Below are 19,200 nucleotides of genomic sequence, written 5' to 3'. Positions count from 1 at the left end.
AAATAATTATATATAGATCTGTCATGCAGTTCACATTAAGCAAAGCACAATGCATTCTTATTTAAATGCAAACAACAAGAAACTCACTCTGACTCTGTTTATTCATTTTGGCAAGCTGTCAGTCCAATTACTGACTTCCATTCTTTTATAAGAAGAATTGAATTGCCACTGAAGTTTAAAGAAGACATGGAACCGCTTTCCAGGAAAAAAGTGGCATGTGCATATTTCCCAATATAGTGTCTGGTGATTTAGCACAGACACACAGGACTTCTCCCCTTCAGGAAAATATGAATGGAAGCACTCAACTGACATAAATTCCTCAATCCCATGTCATTTTGAAGGCAAACCATACTACTGTACTCAAGACAAAATGTTTGGTTGGGTCATTATTCATAATGGGAACTTTAAAAGGGGGAGTACTACTAAACTGACATATGAATCTAATAGAAAAAAAATATTCTAATTGTTTGATGTAACCTTTCTACTAAGTGCATGTATAGTGTATGTATTTTGTTACTGTGATGGAAGGTGCACCTACAGCAGCAGAGGGGGAAGATTTTGCCAACTTAGAAATTTCCCATTCCCAACTTGGATGAATGGATGGATAAATGGATGACAAGTTTCTATTTGGTATAAGAAAACAAAAGGATTGGAGTCAATTGGATCTCACAGATTCATTTCTGAATCTAAGCCTGACAGTTATGTTGCTTTAAGAAATTAATCTGCAGTGTTACCACAGAAGGCAGTAATTAGTGAGTTTGCTATCTGATAAAATTAATGAGTAAGGACTGTATTCTTTTGCTTTATGAGAACAAAACTTTATGATCAATTTCATAAAATTAATGTTAGGGCATATAATTTACAGAAAGGAAGTTACTCTTTGACCTAATTATTCATTTTAAAAAAACCTTTCAATTTTGTATTAAAATAGTATAGACTAAGATAACTAAATGCATTGAGTAACCAAAATTTGAGATGTTCATGACGTTCCTTCATTATTCCTTCATGTATCTTTTTTTTTGTTTGAAGCTTTTTACCTAAGTCTGAAAACTAAAAAGAAAAATTGGTTTCCAACTCTCATTTTCAGGGAGAGTGTAAATAATAACTAGCTGTTTCTCCAGTATATCAAATTATAGTTTTCTGAAGACTAGACAGAGAAAAAATAGGGCAGAATTACCAGATATAATGGAATGAAGGAATGTGACATAATGTAGGCATTGTATCAAAATTATTATATGTCCCAAAACCACTTCGTGAGATTTTTTTTTTTAATGGTTGCACCTAACATGAAAAATCTAACTACATTATACTTTTCTTTATTACATTTTTTAAACTACACTGAAGTTACAAAATAGACCACATTGTTAACAATGGTAAAATATCAGTGAATAAACTCAAAATAATGCTTTCTTTCCTAAGTGTAAGTTTAATAGTTGTTTAGCACTTCCATTCTTTACCCATCTTTTAAAGCTATTAGAAAAACAGAAGAGATAAAAAGAATAAAGCAAGTTAGATCATTTGACAGTGAATATATACGGTAAGTCTTGCATTAGAGATACTACTGCCTATATCTGCAATATTCCCGAATTTTTTAATATTGCCTCTGGGACATATAAAATGCTATTTTACAAATTACATTTGCACTATTGTAAAGCATATTCCTTTTCCTTACATAAGCATGTCTAGAAAACTGAACTGAACTACGTATTTGGACATATTGCAGAATTCATTAGCTATGGTTATGAAAGTTGGACCTTAAAAAAGCAAGACAGGAAGAAAATCTCTCTATTTTTTTTTAGCTATGATGTTGGAGAAGGCTCCTACATATTCCTTATATAGCAAAGGTGACAAACAAACAAGTACTGGAATACATAGCACCAGACGTTATGCGGGGGAATTCACTGAAGAAAGCAATTATGTTTGAAAGAATTAGTGGTAAAAAGAAACCAAGATGTCAAAGAACACACCATGGCCTGACACCATCAAAGATGACACTGGTCAGAGCATTGAAAAATTCAAAGAAGTAGTGCAAGATCAGAAGATGTGGCCCACAGAATTTCCAAGAGTCGGACCCAACTGAATTAATAACATCATCATCATTAAGAATTTAGAATTCATTCTAAACTGAAATGAATAAAATAAGGAGATCTCAAACATTGTTAGGTACATGAATGTGCCAAGCTCTGAAAACATACCTTGGATAAAGACATTCTTCCCCATGGGTGACATGAGGCAGAAGGATTCTTTACTGTGCTGAATTCTATCATAAAACTATCACTATTTTTGGTAGTAAAATGCATTTTAAAAGCATGCAAACTAAAGGAAAGGAGGGAGAGAAAAACAGCTATTTCATGATTGCCATACTCACAGAAATCTAAGTGTACCCTCCTTCAGTGATATCACCTTGTAATTGCCCTACCAATTGAGCTTTCATCTATTCCAGTATACATTCATATACACAGAAATACACACAAATATACATTATCTACAAGTGGAGAAAATTTCAAGCAAATGCCAACTTGCTCAAGCCAGGCCATCTCAGCAAGTTCAGTCCAATAGCAGACTGCATAATTTGGAAGAAGTCCTAAAAACTCTAGAATTTCATCATGTAAAGGTAGCTCTTGCACAAATGGTGTCAAAATTTACCAGTCCAGCCCATTGGAGGGAAAATCTAGATCTACATAGTAGGTATGTCATCAAGGCAAGACTAACATTTGCCCTGAACATCTAGGAAAAGACCAACACTTCTGGAACAATGTGCTCTGGGCAGAAAGTTAAAATTAGAGTTATTTAGCCACAGGATGAGAGATATGTTTGGTGAAAATCGAAAATAGCATTTTACAGAAGAATCCTATATCAATTACAAAGCATAGTGATGAAAATGTTATGATTTGAGCTGCTTTGCTGCATCAGAGCTAAGGCAGTTCAGCTTCATAGAATCCACTATGAATTCTTCATTGTACAGGAGGGTGTTTGAGGATAATGTGTGACATTTGTCAGAAAACTGAAGTTCAAGCAAAACTGGACCTTTAAAGATGGACATTTGCTCTAAACATTCCAGTTAATCACAAGAAATAGTTGGGGAAAAAGAAATGGATGGTTCTTTTTGAATACTATTTGAATAATGATATTATGTCCACATATGTCCAAAACTTTACAGGGCATATATTGCTTTTTCATATTTGCATTCATTCATTTATTGTGCTCCAGCCACAATAAATGGTAATTGTTTTGAAAGGAGAGAGGAGAAACAGGTGACAAGAAGATAATTTTTATCCTTAACATTTAGGATGAAATCCAGAAATCTATAAAGCTTTCCCCCAAACACAAATAAATATAGTTCAGTGGATTTTGTCAACAAATATGAGATAGTTATGGACCAGTTATAAAGGTAAAAAGTTAAACTTAAAAGCATAAGCAAATCTACAAGTTTGTTGAGGACCAGTTTGCGTTATTCATCATCCAAAATCATTACCAGACAATCAACAATGAAAATATATTTAAAAAAACCTTACTGAATAAGATCAGGGACAGCAGCTAATTGAAGCAACAATATTAATTTTAAAATGCAATGAAAAGTCGTTTAGCTTTTCTCAATTCCACAGGCATTCTCTAGAAAGAAGACATGATATATGATATGATATATGATATTCAGATATGATATACATGTTGATATATATGTTCACTGAATGATCTAGTCCTTCAGTTTAAAACATCACACATACACACACACACACACGTCTTGTCCAGAGAACTCTTTAAAAATACCTCAATTTTCCAGAGATAAAAAACCCAAAAGAAACATTTTACCCTTGGAGAGAGTGACACTCGTTAGCAAACTCTATTCATGAGAGATATTGTGCATATATAAATTATATAGAGGCATGCACAGAATCAATGAGCTGATGAAAAAATTTCTAACTAAAAAGCAAATGGTTGAATTCCTAATTAGTAATTTGCTACTCAGAGTGCTTTCTTTCTCCCACATCCCATTCATTTTCTCAGGTGGGGTTGAGAAAAACAAGATAGTCATTTTGAACTGGAGCTATAAACTACCTGTGAATTAATGAAGTGTGGTAAAAAATAATATGACACTACAACAATTCAGCAACTACAGAAAAAGTACAGCCAAGGAGTTTAATAAAAATCTGGGTTCACAGGTACTATATGGCATTAAAAGTTCAACGGGGAAATGACTTACATTTATTTTTGCTGGTTTTGATGTATAAACTATACACATAACATGACAGAAAACACACACAGAAAATACATTTATTTTATAGATGTTTCTGAAACAAGCAGATAAAATGTATATTTCGGAGTGCCTAAAGGGAATGGAAATGTAGTTCGACAGATGCTATGGGGTAAACTTAGTTACAGAGTAGAATTTAATATGCCAATAGCACAAGGCATATCCCAATTTTTACTTGTAGCACATATTCCTATGGCTTACAGGTAGTCCTAAACTTATGAAAATTAGGACCAGAATTTTGGTTATAAATTGCTGGAGTCAAGTTATCACATGACCAGACCTGATTTTACAACCATTTCTTGGTGGTTGTAAGCAAATCATGTGGTTGTTAAAAGACTCGGTCTGGCAAAAAAGGTCACACATCACAGTAACGTGACCACAGGATGCTGCATCCAATCATAAATGTGACCTAATTGTCAAGTGCTCAAATTGCAGTTACATGACTGTGGAAGTGGACAATGGTCATTAGTTGTGAGTACAGATTGCTTTTTCCAAGATTGTCCTAACTTTGAATCATCCCTAAATGAATGGTTATAAGTTAACGAGTACCTATATTATAGTATAAAAAGTTAGTGTTTTATTTTACTAAATTATTATTCAAGGTTGTTGGCAGCACAATAGATCTGGTATCATATTGTGCCTTTTAATAAATTATAATTCTAATAATTTATTAAGCAGTAGATACTTGAAGTCTTCTTCGTATTATGACTGTAACACAGGCACCAGGTTTTCCTGCCTTGAATTGTATTTAAAATATTTATAGCCCCTAACTCAGTGATGGCTAACCTTTTTGTTGTCACGTGTCGAAACCCTGTACCCATAATGCAATGCATGCATGACCTCCCCCGCCCCCTGCATATGCACGCAGGACCCCCATGCTCTCCCTCATGCACCCCGCTCCCCACGCATGCATGACAGATACCCAAAAATCAGGTGTCTGGTGGGAGGCGCGCGCACATGCGCCATGGAACTGAGGTGGGGTGACGGCTCACGTGCCCGCAGAGTTGGCTGTGCATGCCACAGGTTCGCCATCATGGCCCTAACTCAACATTTTCTATCACAGATGGTTTATACTTAATATAGACAAATGAATAAGAAATCATACACAAAAGCAAAAAAAACAAAAAACAAAAGTGGAATGTAACGTTCATGTTGAAGATTTTACAAAAGAAAGCAAACTTCAGTCCCAGTACAAATTCAAAACATTTCTTAAGTGCATATGTCATAAACATGGATTCCTTACACCTCAGGTTCAAATAAATTATTTCATAGTCAAACATTTCTCAGCTGCTATTTATTTATCAATTTTAGAGATTAAATTTTCTGAACAATATAATAGCTGGTTTGCCATCATTCTCTCACCTATATAACATAATATTTAACTAAGATTACTTACCTATTGAATTCATCAGCAAGGTAAGACATTCATCATTGCTGAATCTTTTCTAGGATCTCATGTCTATGAACAAGCCATGCAATATTTGGAAAACTTGAGGGAAATTCAGTTGTTTAAAATTTTTAGAAGTCAGCAGGCATTTACATCTAGCTTATTACTGTGATTTTTCTTATCATCTAACTGCAACTCACAAAAATCACACGCACAAAAAAAACACATTAAATCCTCTGAACATGAAATAATGCATTATTGAAGTCACAACAGGACAGCTGCTTAGATGATATTTAAAAAGAAAGAGTAGTTTTAGAACAGCCACCTTTTTCCATTACAAGGTTATAACTAAAGAAAAGGGAGGATACATTTTTATACATTTTGTGGATTTTTTTTTAGCCACAATCACAAAAGGAACAAGGAAAGGATGCTTGCTTTCAGTTATTGTTCCTTTTCACAGCAGTAGGAAGAATGCCAAAAATATGTCCAAAATACAAAAGTGAAGATGTAAGGCAAATGTTTATGTGCAGTATTAAAAATGTATAGCAAATAGTATTATCATCACCAAAAAAACAATACATTTCCTCAGTCTTAACTGGTTCATGCTAATATCTTATTTCAATTTGATCTTTTGTTAAGTTTTAGAACTTTTAGTTTTCTATTTGTATCATCAGACATATCTGACTTTCTAAGCTAGGTAGACACATTTGTCTTTGCATCGTCAAGACAACTAGTACTTGTCTGCTGTCTCTAACCAAATGACAATATGTGGCTACTGGGACTTTTCCAGGTGAAAAGACATATTTGTTACATCATGAAGTCCACCCAAAATCTGTTGATTCCTGTTTACAGATAATTCCCTATGTGAATGTGTTTGGCATACCTATCATATACACCTTAATCATTCCAGTTTCATTTTTGTTTCCTGGACAGTGAACATAACAGTGTTTTAGATTATATCTAAATGTTTGTGTCTTTCTGAACCAGTATATGGATACCATAGAAGTCAAGATGGTTTGCAAAGTTAGAAAGGTATATTGAGGTATAGTAAATGATGTTGGGATAAACTAAATTTAACTTTGTTTCCTTTTCTTATCTCATGCTTTTAATGTCTTTGCTTATTCTTTCACATTCCTTTACCATTTTTCACTTACTCTTGCTTAGTCCAAACAGAAAGTTTCAATGTGCACACAAGTTTAAATGCTTATAAAATATACCCCAACAATTTCTGTTTTCAAAGCTCCCAGTGCCAAATCCTAAACTCAGAGGGTAGTAAATTCCATTCAAGTGAACTGAATTATTTATGAATTATTATGTTTCAATTTGTGCCGCATGACAATTCACACTATAATTATATTGATTATATAAAATGTGTATCATTTTCAGTTTCCTGTTATGTTCATAAGTCAGCAAAAGAAAAAAACATGAGAATATTATTGTATTTCACAGTCAGGACTGCTTTTTCTGGAAGCAACAAGCTATTCTTACTGTGAGCTCCCATTTCCAGAACTATAAAGCAGATTCAGAAGACACAATCTCCAAGGAACAAGAGTCAACAAACAAAAGACCCCCAAATCAATTTATGAAATTGCAGTAAATCATACCCTTGTTTTATGCTTCTGTCTTCTCGTATCCACTGTGAAAATTTGAAGCAACTGTGGACTTATAAATGCTGCTTAGCATAAGGAATCACTTATATGACAGGAATTAATTCAGACTGAGTCTTGAGATCCTAAATAATAAGGTTATAATACAGCAGTCATCAACTTACGATCAAAATAGGGACCAGAATTTCCATTGCTTAAGGAATGTGGTTGTTAAGTAAGTCAGGCCCAATTTTACAACCATTTTTATTGGTCAGCACATCTTTGTAGTTATTAAGTGAATCGTATGGTCATTAATCAAGCCCAGCTTTTCCCATTAACTTGCTCGTCAAAAGGGAAAGTCACAAATGCTGAGCACATAGCCCTGGGATGCTGCAATTTCTATAAATACATGTCAGCTGCCAAGCTCCCAAATTTTGATTTTGTGACTGTGGGGAAGCTGCGACAGTCATTACTGGTAGAACTGGTCAACACTTTTCCCAGTGTCATTGTAACATTGAACGGGTGCTAAATGATTGGTTGTAAGTTGAGGAATTACTTATAATCATGCTTTCCTTTAATATTGTTACCATTATATAAAGAGAAATTATGTTTTTATTACGTTTGTTCTGCTTTTAAGGAAGAAAAAAAATCTAGAATCTGTTATTGGAGAAATTGCCCTTTTTATACCATTCACCAACTATCATTCTGCTTGATAATTTTACTTCATACCTAGTACCATGTAGTTAACTGTGATCTGTCTTTAAAATTGCTCCTTTAAACCAGTGGTGGGATTCAAATATTTTTACTACCAGTTCTCTGGGCATGGCTTGGTGGGTGTGGCAGGGGAAGGATACTGTAAAATCTCTAGTCACAGGTGGTATTTGCCGGTTCTTCGAACTACTCAAAATTTCCGCTACTGGTTCTACAGAACTGGTCAGAACCTGCTGAATACCACCTCTGTTTTAAACCTTTATCAACCTATGAAGCATTGGTAAAATGGCATACCGGAAACAAAAAAGAGGAAGTATCACCTTAGCAATAATCATCCTTTCTCTTTTGCTTCCCAGCTGGTAAAAAAGAGTAGTTTTGCTTTCTCCTTTGTATAAGATGTGTTAGACATACAAATAGTGCTGAGATAAAGATTGGCCTAAAGGTAGATTATATCAGAAAGGTAATAATTGCTTTATTGTGAAATGTCCAATGAAATCTAGAGAAAAAAGTCATTTGAGTGCTCTTTTCCATGTGAAAGAAATCATCTACCTTTCATTTTCCAAAGCAGTTCTGAAAAGGATAGATGCAATAAAAAGCAAACAGAATAGCAGATATGTAAGATATCTGATTAGTATCATTAAGATTGTTCTTCAGAACCAGATCCAACCTATGCTCTAGGAGATTATTCTGTATCTAACAGTATAAGAGCCGTGGTCGCACAATGACTGCCTGCAATTTGATTCTTACTGGCTCAAGGTTGACTCAGCCTTCCATCCTTGCGAGATTGATAAATTGAGGACCCAGACTGTTGGGGGCAATAGGCTGACTCCAGAGACGGTTGTAAAGCACTGTGAAGTAGAATATATGTCTAAGTGCTATTGCTATTACAAACAGCACTTCTTCAAATGCCCACCTGACAACAAAGTTTCCAGAATTATCATGTGACTGATTTGCACATACACCAGAATCCATTAACCTAAGAATAAAGGTTAATGGATTCCTACCTTAGAATAAAAGTAACTTCTTGAAAAGCAGCACTTTGTCTTTGTTTTTTACAAAAAGAAAATACCAAAAGACTTCAAAGATCAATTAAGATACCAAGAAAAACATAAATGAAGAAAATGTATAAGTCTCTATGTGATGTGTGTTGCTCCTGGGTTATCTCATAAAGGTAGTCATGTTGCCAAACGCTCTGACAATTTCATAGGCACACAAATATTAATCTGATTAGTTAGCCACATTCTATGTAATGTATGTGAACTACAACATATATAGAAAGAGAATGCATAGAATATGTAGAATCTACCATTAGCTTTGAGATGTGTTATAAACCCTTGAAGGTTAGGTCAAGTACCCCTGGGATAAACAGTAAAGTGTGACACTGCACTTGATGACTGAGAGAGAGAAGTGTAATTTGTTGAAGTTATTTGTCTTCTGTAAAACACACAAACTTTCCCTTGTTTTGGAAAATTGTTCAGAAAGGCTTTGAGAAAGGACAAAATCCTTGAGTATCCTTTATAAAAACAACCATTTTAAAAAAATTGTATGTGTCCTAATGAACATTAAAAATTGGCAGATAATGTAGGGATATGGATGAAAGAATAATGCAACTTGATGCAGCATCAAACAAAATTATAGTTCCAAAATTATAGAAAGTAGCAGCTGTACTTTAATCTTTACTGGTTAAACCTACCTTGAGTACTGTGTCATAGTCATGAAAGTTTAACAAGACAAAATGCACTGCAAGGATACTTAGGGAAACTAGATCCTGGAAATAGAGACTGGAAAAACTGAATGTAGTCTTGAAAAGAGAACAAAAAAAAAAAAAATAGGATACCACACTTCTGACATACCTGAAGGATATTACTCTATACAGAAGCCAAGACTTGTACTTTAGCATTCCAGAAGGGAAGACATGGAATAATGGAATCAAATTACAGGAAGACAGACTGTGAATGAATATAAGAAAAGAACACCTTTCTAATATTAAAAATAGTTTGGGAATGGAACTAATTCCCCAAGGTTGTGATAGAATTCATTTAATTTTACTGAATGCATTCAAGATGACAAATGCTCATCAGAGATGCTTTAACTTGTATTTCTGCACCAAGCAAGATTGGGTTTACTGATTTAAATTGTTCCAAATATCTTTAAGTTCATAAGTACAACCCAAGAGTCTTAAATAGGCGAGATTAAAGTTATGTGACATAGTAAGTATAGTCACATATTGTTCTTAAAAATAGACACCAAGAAACTTATGATGCCTCCATAAAATTCTTAGCATATGGTATTTTGAAAATCACTCCACCTGAACAAGATCTCATTTGTTTACTTTGCCTCCTAGTAAGAGCTTCCAATGAATCTGTGAAATCCTTTACAGAAATGTCACTTTAGAATTAAGAGAAATTTTAAGAACATTTGCAACACATTGTTTCAATGCCTATGAATCTTATTATTAATTACATTTTATACACTAAAATTGTGTTTTTAAGTAGTTCAATAGGAGCCAGTTGGTATCAATTAAGGTTAAGGTTTTACCATTCTAGAAGGATGACATAGAATATGGATTCAAATTACAGAAGAACAGACAGTACTATAAGAAAGAAGAAATTTTGTTCTTCTCTTTCTATTCCTAATCTTATAAACTTCAAACCAGGAAGAGGGAAAGTCATGGTGGAATTATCAGTATATCTGAAGCTGGGTTCTGAAACTTTTCTTAAAAATCTAATTGGTCCTATCTTTAAAAAATGAGCATATGGGTAGTCCTTGACATGAGTTAATATGTGACAATATTATGTGCTTAATGGAGCCTAGAATTTCCACTGTAAGTCATGCTGGTTATATGTTGAAGCACCTATGTGACTTGATTTTTTTTTTTACAATGGTTATTAAACAAATACAAAGGTTGCTAAGCAAATCAATGTATTCCTATGGGTATTTTTTGCCAGAAACTGCTGAAAATAGGCAAAAAAATGTCATTAACCATGGCCATGTGACTAAGAAACATTGCAATCATCAGAAAAGGTGAGCCAGTTGCCAGGATCTGAAATGAAGTCATGTGACTGTGGGGATAAGTGCAGCCATCAGAACTCCAGAAAAGAGTAATACCCACCCTTTGGGGGATTTGTTGTAACTCTGAATGGTTACTAAGCGACCAGTCATTAAGTAACTATCTGTATACTCTGCACAAGTTTAACAGGGAGATATGTAATAGTATTGATGCTTTGCTACAACACACCAACTATAACACACCAACTATAACACACAAAGAAGTGTGACTTTAACAAACTAGAGTTCTTCTAAACCCAGTGGAAGACCCGTGAAACCTTCTCGTGGACTTTAATAGAATTTGCATCAATCCTGAAAATCATAAATGAGGAGCATCAAAACTTGAATTGTATCCAAGATTAAATGGGAAACCAACAGAGCATGAAATGCATTAATGTGGCATACATTCACATTGATTGAGTTTTGCCTTGTGACGATGATAGAAATCTTCCATGTTGCTGTTGCTTAGCTATGGCTTATATATACAGTATCTCTAGGCAGTTAAGCCTGAGAGATATTATAGATACTACTGTCAATTCTCATTTGCACCAAAACCTAAAGTGAATTCAAGAATGTATAGGAGAAGCAAGTTGTTATCAAAGAACAAGACATATATTATTGGTTTTGCTGCAGGTGGAAGATGGCATTTTTGGTGCCAGAAATGTCTGATTACCCAAAAGGCTTGTGATTAATACTGATTGCTGTTCATCCAAAACCATCATTAAAATCAGAAGGGAAAAATATAAAGAGACTTCAACTCAATTGTTCTAATTCTATTTTTGAATTTCAGCATGCCTACACATTCATTAACACTACCTTTGGGTTCTCAGTAATGTCTCTAGAGAATGTATGTTTTTTTTCCTTACAATCTTAGCTAGAAAAAATTTAAGTTGAAATTTTCTGTAGTTTGCTCATTGGGTTTGTGGTTTATATAACTGGAAAGCAAATATCTAACAAGTAATTCACCAGTGGCATGTGGTCAGTACAAAATATGAGTATTGACAACAACCAAGTAAAATTAATGTTTGAAACTTGCATTTTTACATGCTGCTTATTTTTTACAAATAAAAACAAACAAGTAACCCCCCCCAATCAAATTTAATAACAGAATACAGAATTTTATTGAGCTTTTTTGGTCAAAATAATTGATTTCCTATAAATACATTTTATCTGGAGTTTACAAAAGCAAAAATCTAATACTATAAAGAACGTTACATAGACTTGTTTTGAATCAGGTGTGACCAACTTTTGTGGGTCAACAAAAGCAACTTCACAGTGATTGCAAATTCTTCTTTAAAAGCAAAGCTTCTGGTGTCTAAAATTCACTGTAAAGTACAAAAGTGATCGCAATGTTTATATATTCTATGGAGGCTCCTAGGTGCAACATAGTTGCAACATAGGAGCTCTTAGTTGCAACAAAGGAGAACGCAAAACAAGATTTTCCCTTACCTACTTCAATTTTAAAATATTAGCCTCAATGTAACATTTTAAACCCAAACTCAAGGAAATAGGTCATGATCCATGTACAGAGTCAAAGTTTGTAATCAGGGAATAGTCCTCCATCCCAAATTATCCACCAGTCTTTTTGTACTACCTGACTTCACATATAATGTACTTAATGTGAACACATTTTTGTTGAAAAAAAAGCATAAGCATTATGGTTTCTAGAATTATACCAACATAGCCAATTAAACCAATCACTTTATGGCCACTCTTGTCTAGTATCAATTTATCCCAATATCTGAGCTCCAAGATACATAATTAAAAAGGACAATTATGAAAACTGGATTTTGACGGCCAATATGGAATACTTTGAATACTTCTATTTCTAAGTATTTTTAGAATACTTCTATTTCCATATTGTACATAGAGTACATAGATATCTGTGTTACAAGAAATGCTTAGATGATTAGGCAAATTTGTAGCATTGTGCATCACTGCAGAATACATAAGAACATTTCATTTCCAAAAGAGAGACACAAAATAACAGATGCTGAATAAAACTCACATAAGAGATAGTTCTGTGCACCAATGAAATTTATTTGTGAAGAAAACAACTTTACCTAGCCGAAATGTTCTAATAATAATCACGATCAGAAAAATATATAGTTTTGTTTCAACCCCGTAGTATATTTGTAAATTCCATGTTAATCTGTTCAACATTGTACTTAAAGAAGTCTTAGAATTCCAATAAAGTTCAATAGCTTGCATACAGTACCTAGCATTTTAGTATTCAGCCCTATTCTAATTCTCTTTCATGTGTACTTCTTCAACATCTTAAAGGTTTATTAAAAGTCTGTATGATGACATTTCAAATCATATATATATATATATATATACACACACACACACACACACACACACACACACACACACACACACATACACACACACACACACACACACACACACATACGTATGTAGTTTAGATGTGTTCGGGTCTTTTCCTGTATAAGATTAATCTTACACGGGAAAAGACCCGAACACACCTAGACCTACATACCTGTACCCATGAAAATCTACGTGTGTGTGTGTGTGTGTGTGTGTGTGTGTGTGTGTAAAAAACAGACAGGATATCTTCCATTTTCATAGCTATTAGTTTTACCTTCTAGCACTACTAATAGTACATATTCAAGTATATTCTTCCAGTGCATTCCCAAAGTATAGTTATTATAAGTATTTGCTAATCAGAAAGCCAGTATAAAAACCAGAAAGCTCTGAGTTCCAATGCTGACTTGGCCACAAAGCCTGCTGGGTAACCTTGGGCCAGTCACTTTCTCTCAGCTCTAGGGAAGGAAGGAATGGTAAACCACTTTTTAAAAAAATCTTTGCCAAGAAAAATGTAAAGATTTATCTAGACAGTCTCCAAGAATCAGATGATTAAATGGAAGGGGGAAAAAAACTGCTAATGCATGACATCAGCCAAGACATTCAGCCAAAATACTGATTCTAAGTAGGACTCGGGGAGAAAAAATGGGAGGGGGGGGAATGTACTAACCTTAATATAGATGGCATAACTTGTACACCCTCAACCGCAAAGCTGCCAAGTCAATTTCCTATCAATAACTATGCAGCCACTGCAGATTTTTACCTGCCCTTTAAGCCTTAATGATCACAAAGTTGTGATCCCATCAATGAAAAAGAATGTCAAGGTAGTAGGAATTCCTGAACCTACTTAATTTTAATTTATATTTTTCTATCAATCTTATTAAAATTTGGGCACATTGTAGTTACTAGATTTCCAATGTACCAAGAGAGGCCAAGAATAGCAACAATAGTATTTGCTCTAATATATTGCTGAATAGAAGATTGAAGAATACAAATAGCAATTTAGAACTGTTGATATATAAAATTAAAATATTATTCCAATGGAGTACTCACAGGTGCTTCTTGAAACTACAGGGGAAAGGTAAGCAACCTTCAGTTCATTTATCAAAGTTTCTGTATTTCTCAAGTACAAAGGCTATAAAGACTAATTTATATGACATTTTGAGTACAGAGTGATTTATCATTCATCTTATTAAGATGCATGTCCTCTTAGCTAAAAGGGTCATCATTATTTTTAACAGCTAATGTACTAAGATTCCAAAAAGTATAGTGCATAACTTCTTATACTTGATCTGAATTAGCATCTAACACACACTCACTAACACATTTAATTTAGCATTCCCGTATAACTACATGATGAAATAATTACTCAAACCTCTTAATTTTACTAAAGTTAAACGGAAGCCTGAGAGAATTCATAATTGGAGTCAAAGCCAGGGAAACATGGCTATGACAGACAAACCTAGACGTCAAGGGGTAAAATCATTAATTTAGTATGCTAAGCAGTATTGCATAACTAACTTTTTAATATAACTAACTTTTTAAAATGTATTTCACTTTGTTCACCGAATAAAATAACTCAAGAGCTATTGAGTGACTCTTAAGTCTGATCCTATGTAATTTTACATTTTAAAAAGTTAGTTATATTAAAAGTTAGTTTGTCATATCTGCTTACAAATCAATCCTGAATTATGATTTAAAGACTTATCTGAAAATCCCAGTGGTCACTTCAGTTTTCTTTCCCACAAAGTTTGAGAAAATAAAGTCTATAAATATTCTATTAGAAAACATTAATAACATGAAAATTTCCAAATATTATGAGAGAGTTATTTAGAATTTGTGTTCATTCATGTTCTTGTCAGATGTTCATGTTCTTCCCAGCTCTACTTCCAGTATTTAAGCTAAAAACTAAATTATTGTTCTCCAGTCCAAAATGCCCACACTTGTTCATTTGCCTACAACACTGCAAATTGTATACCACTCTAACTTGGCATCTTGAATTCAAATCTCAGGGTGGTCAAGACAAAACAACATAACTCCCACATATTTACCGCATAGCAAATTCATTAATCTACTAAATTTATGCAAAGTGGGTTATGTAGGATCAGACTTAAGAGTCACTCAATAGCTCTTGGGTTCGGTGAACAAAGTGAAATACATTTTAAAAAGTTAGTTTGTTACATTAAAAAGTATACTATAGTTATGCAACACTGCTTAGCATACTAAGTTAATGATTTTACCTCTTGACGTCTAGGTTTGTCTATCATATTCCATTCTAAGCACAAATAAAAATAAAATGAAGAGAGAAATTTGGGGTTAACTCTTCAGGATTTTACAGTTGTTTAATTAAAACATTTTCACATATGCCTCCAGAATCAGTCAGCTATGACAAAACCTTTACTTGCTGTCTTTAATGATAATACAAAAGGAGTCTCCATTAAGAAAAATTTTACACAGCCAAAAGAGGGCTATATCAGGTGGATGTGGAATGCAGACTATAAATTAGGAATATTTATAGCAATACTTAAAGAAAGGCTTGACAAATTCATGTTACCTCTACAGAGTCAATACATTGTTTATTTGTTCCCGAGGGAGATGAACTTAATGAATTAAATGATATAATACACAGACAGTATAACAACAAAAATCTGTTACATAAATGTAAGCAGTGTATAATACACCCTCCTTTCAATTAAATAGTCATCTAACACTGTACTTAAGGAGTTGAAAGCAATCTATTCCTTGAAAAGATCCCATTTAACCACATTGTCTATTAAAGGAGGAGACTGGCTTTAATAAATTCAAAGACTGAAAAATGTTTACTGCCCATTCATCCTGGAAAAGAAGTGGACACAGCTGATAATGTGACAGCTCTTTATTGAATGTAATCGGTTAAGTCAAAGCAGCCAGAAAGCTTGCTTGTGAAAATGTTGAAATGACCTTTCTAGCATGCTAATTAACATACCTTCAGGTGTGGATACACTAAAAAGTATTTTTAGATAAAGAAGAAGGTCTTTTGCTAGCTGTTTCATTATAAACAAAAGATACTATGTAATATAATTCGGATATAAAAGGAAAGCTTTCAAGTTAATCAAAGCTGCTCATTGGAGATTTTATTACATTTATTAATATTTCTGCAGATCACATTTCCAATTATAGTTAATATCACAAATTATTAAAACATATGCCTCATTTGGCAAACTGATTTTTAGTTAGGGATACACATGTTTATGGACAAACTGCACATTTGTTTCTAAATTTTCATCTGCTTCATTCATATCTTTCATTCCATGGCAAATTTCTCTTTTTTCTCAATGCCTAAGACATGCTTCACATTCTCTCTTATTAAGAACTGGCTCAAAAATTACGTATTTGTATAAATGCTGAGATTAACAGGATTTTGTACTCTAACTATAAACATGCTCCTCTTTGCTATTCCACCTTCTAATCCCTTTTTATAAAAGTGGCATATAATGCAATAGTGATACTAATAGGATTCTAACACTGCCCCCACCACTCCCCCGGCATGCTGTCATGCAGTCTGGACTCTACAGTGAAAATATCTGATTGAGGTCAGTGAGGAGATTCTCACTAATCTCACTAATAAGTTGAAATATTTTGTGTTCAAGCTGAACACTACCAGAGTACCAAAGTATTGGGGGGGGGGAGTCCACTTCGCCCAACTTGTTCACTTACAAAGTGTCCTGAAACAATCTTTTCAATGGCAGGTAACAAGTGACATTTCTCCCAACTTTTTAAAGTCCCAGATCCAGAAACAACGTTTTTCTTTTTTTAAAAAAAGTGAAAAGCAGTCAAAAGTTACTTTTTCTACAGAGGAGTTTCAATCTTACACAAGTGCCTTATGTTCCAAATAAAATCTCGCCGTTCTTTGTCAGCTCCTGAAAAAGGTACATCATCTACTACTAGCGAATGTTTTCAAAGTTGCTGTGATCCTGTGCAGATCCATTCAGACCTGGGATGTTTATTCCCAAGGATGCAGTGTTATATGTACAATGTATCAATGTATCAATGTTACGTGTACAATAAACCACTTTCTTTGGATCAGAAGCCTTAACGCTACAATTCTATCAGACCCTTGGAGAGTGGGGGGCATAGAAGGCACATTTCCTTCTACAGAAATATGTGCGGGATCGAAGTGCACGAGAATTTCAAGAGAGAGGGACAAAAAAAAAACAACCAAAGAGGGGGGGAAGCGCTCCCCTTTTCCTTCTTCCCCACAAAGCAACGCCAAGCCGATCGAGCATCACCGCCCAAGCCCTGAGCAACCCTTTACCTTTTCTGTGGTTGCTGCCGCCGCCGCGGAAAGCTGTCAAGTCTCTGCCAGTGGGGGATCCCTGGGTGACACTGGCCCTTTCTAGACCGAGTGGTTGTTTTGCTCCGCCGTAGGAACTCGCCGGGAGAGCAGGAGACAAGCCCCTCGTCCTGGTCCGGCTTTAATTCGCTGGAAATGCTGGGAACGGGGGGGGGGGGGGGGGGAAGCTGCCACAGAAAACAAGGCTCCGCTCCAAATGAGCCCGGCGCTGCGGAGTCCCTTCAGCGGTCCCAGCCTGGGGAAGCTCCCGTCGGCCCAATTTGGGTGAGATCAGCGGAACTGGGGGGTGGGGGGAGCGGGGAGGAATCAGGAGCCCCCCTCTCCCCGGCTGCCTCTTCAGGGCCTGCCCGCTCCGTCTTTCTCCATGCTGCCTTGGGGGAGGCAACTCCCTAGAGCTGGCCACGCGCGCCCCGAGCCGCACAGAGACCCCCGCCGGCGTCGGCCCGCGGGACCCCGAGGTGGCCGGGGCAGAGGCGCGTCTGCCAAGCTCCGCCGCGGCCTCCCCGGGGCCTGCAGGCACGCCTTGCGGGGAACGCCAGGCCCGGCTTGTAGTTTGGCGAGGCTGGCGGGGAAAGCCCCTTAGAAGATCGCGGGCGACTAAGAGGAAGAGCTAGGCGGCCCGGCCTGGAAAGCTGCGCTGCGCTTGGGGCTGCTGCTTTGGCTTCACTCACTCCTTCACTCTCGGGTCGCCGGCTGGGCTTTTTCTCAGCAGCGCCCTGCCGCCGCCGGTCCAAATGCCACCATGCCAGCAGACGAGCGGCCCCCTCTCCACAGGGGAAGGCGGGCTCCCGGGCGGCGCTTAAGCAAAGCTACTGCCCGGGGTAAGCCTCTCTCTCGCTTGCGGGGAAGCCGACTGAAAGCGGCGGCAGCAGCGCCGCCGCCGCCGCCGTTCCCTCCCTCCCTCCCTCTTTCCCCTCCTCCTTCTCCTTCTCCTCCTCCTCGCGGGCGATGCCAAGAGACTCCTCGCCCTCGCGCCCACCCGGCCTCAGGACGGTAGAGGAGCAAAGAGCCGCGGCTCAAGGCAGCTGTAGCCACCGAGGCTCTGTGTCATCTCTGTCCGCGCCGCGGGCTGCGAAGAGGCGAGGCGGGGCCAGGCCCCCGACATACACGCCGCCCAGTGACAGGCGGCGCACGAGGGCCCAACCAGGAGAGGCCCCCTGCTGCAGAGGCCCTCCCCCTTCTCCCCCCCCCCCGCCCCGCCGCCTCCTCCTCCTCCTCCTCCTCCAGTGTCTCCTTCATCCGCTCCGGGAGAGCGAGCCAGAAAGGGGAGCGAGCGGCCGGCGGTTGGGCGACCTTTGATTCCAGTCCCGCGAAGGAAGCAACTGGAAGGACCCTTCTTTCTCACGTACCGGGTTGCTCCAGGATAAGACCCTTAAGGTCGCCCGGCTCTGTTCCTCCACCTGATAGGCACCGGTGGAGGCGCGTGGGGGTGGGAATAATCTGGTCCGGGCCCAAGTACCCGAAGGGAACAAGTGCCCGCGGTCTCACGTTTGCGCTTCCTACTCGGAGAGCGCCGCGGGACTCCGCGCCGCGGACTACCTGTGGCGAGAGATGC

At 36.9% G+C, this 19,200-nt stretch overlaps 1 protein-coding gene across 1 annotated transcript in view; it reads right to left on the bottom strand.

Moving 5' to 3' along the window:
* The window catches only part of LARGE1 (LARGE xylosyl- and glucuronyltransferase 1), a 347,751-nt gene extending 329,033 nt beyond the window's left edge, over positions 1-18,718 (bottom strand). Inside the window, exon 1 of the mRNA XM_026695460.2 lies at positions 17,607-18,718. The gene's annotated coding sequence lies outside the window, so the exon portion shown is untranslated. The remainder of the gene's footprint in view (positions 1-17,606) is intronic.
* Positions 18,719-19,200: the final 482 nt, after the last annotated feature.

The sequence above is a fragment of the Pseudonaja textilis genome, chromosome 5 (genome assembly GCF_049901715.1).
Source record: "Pseudonaja textilis isolate UNSWEBS1 chromosome 5, rPseTex1.2, whole genome shotgun sequence".
NCBI lineage: Eukaryota > Metazoa > Chordata > Lepidosauria > Squamata > Elapidae > Pseudonaja > Pseudonaja textilis.
The sequence above is the reverse complement of the archived record's forward strand: the minus strand, read 5'-3'. Positions and strand labels throughout refer to the sequence as shown.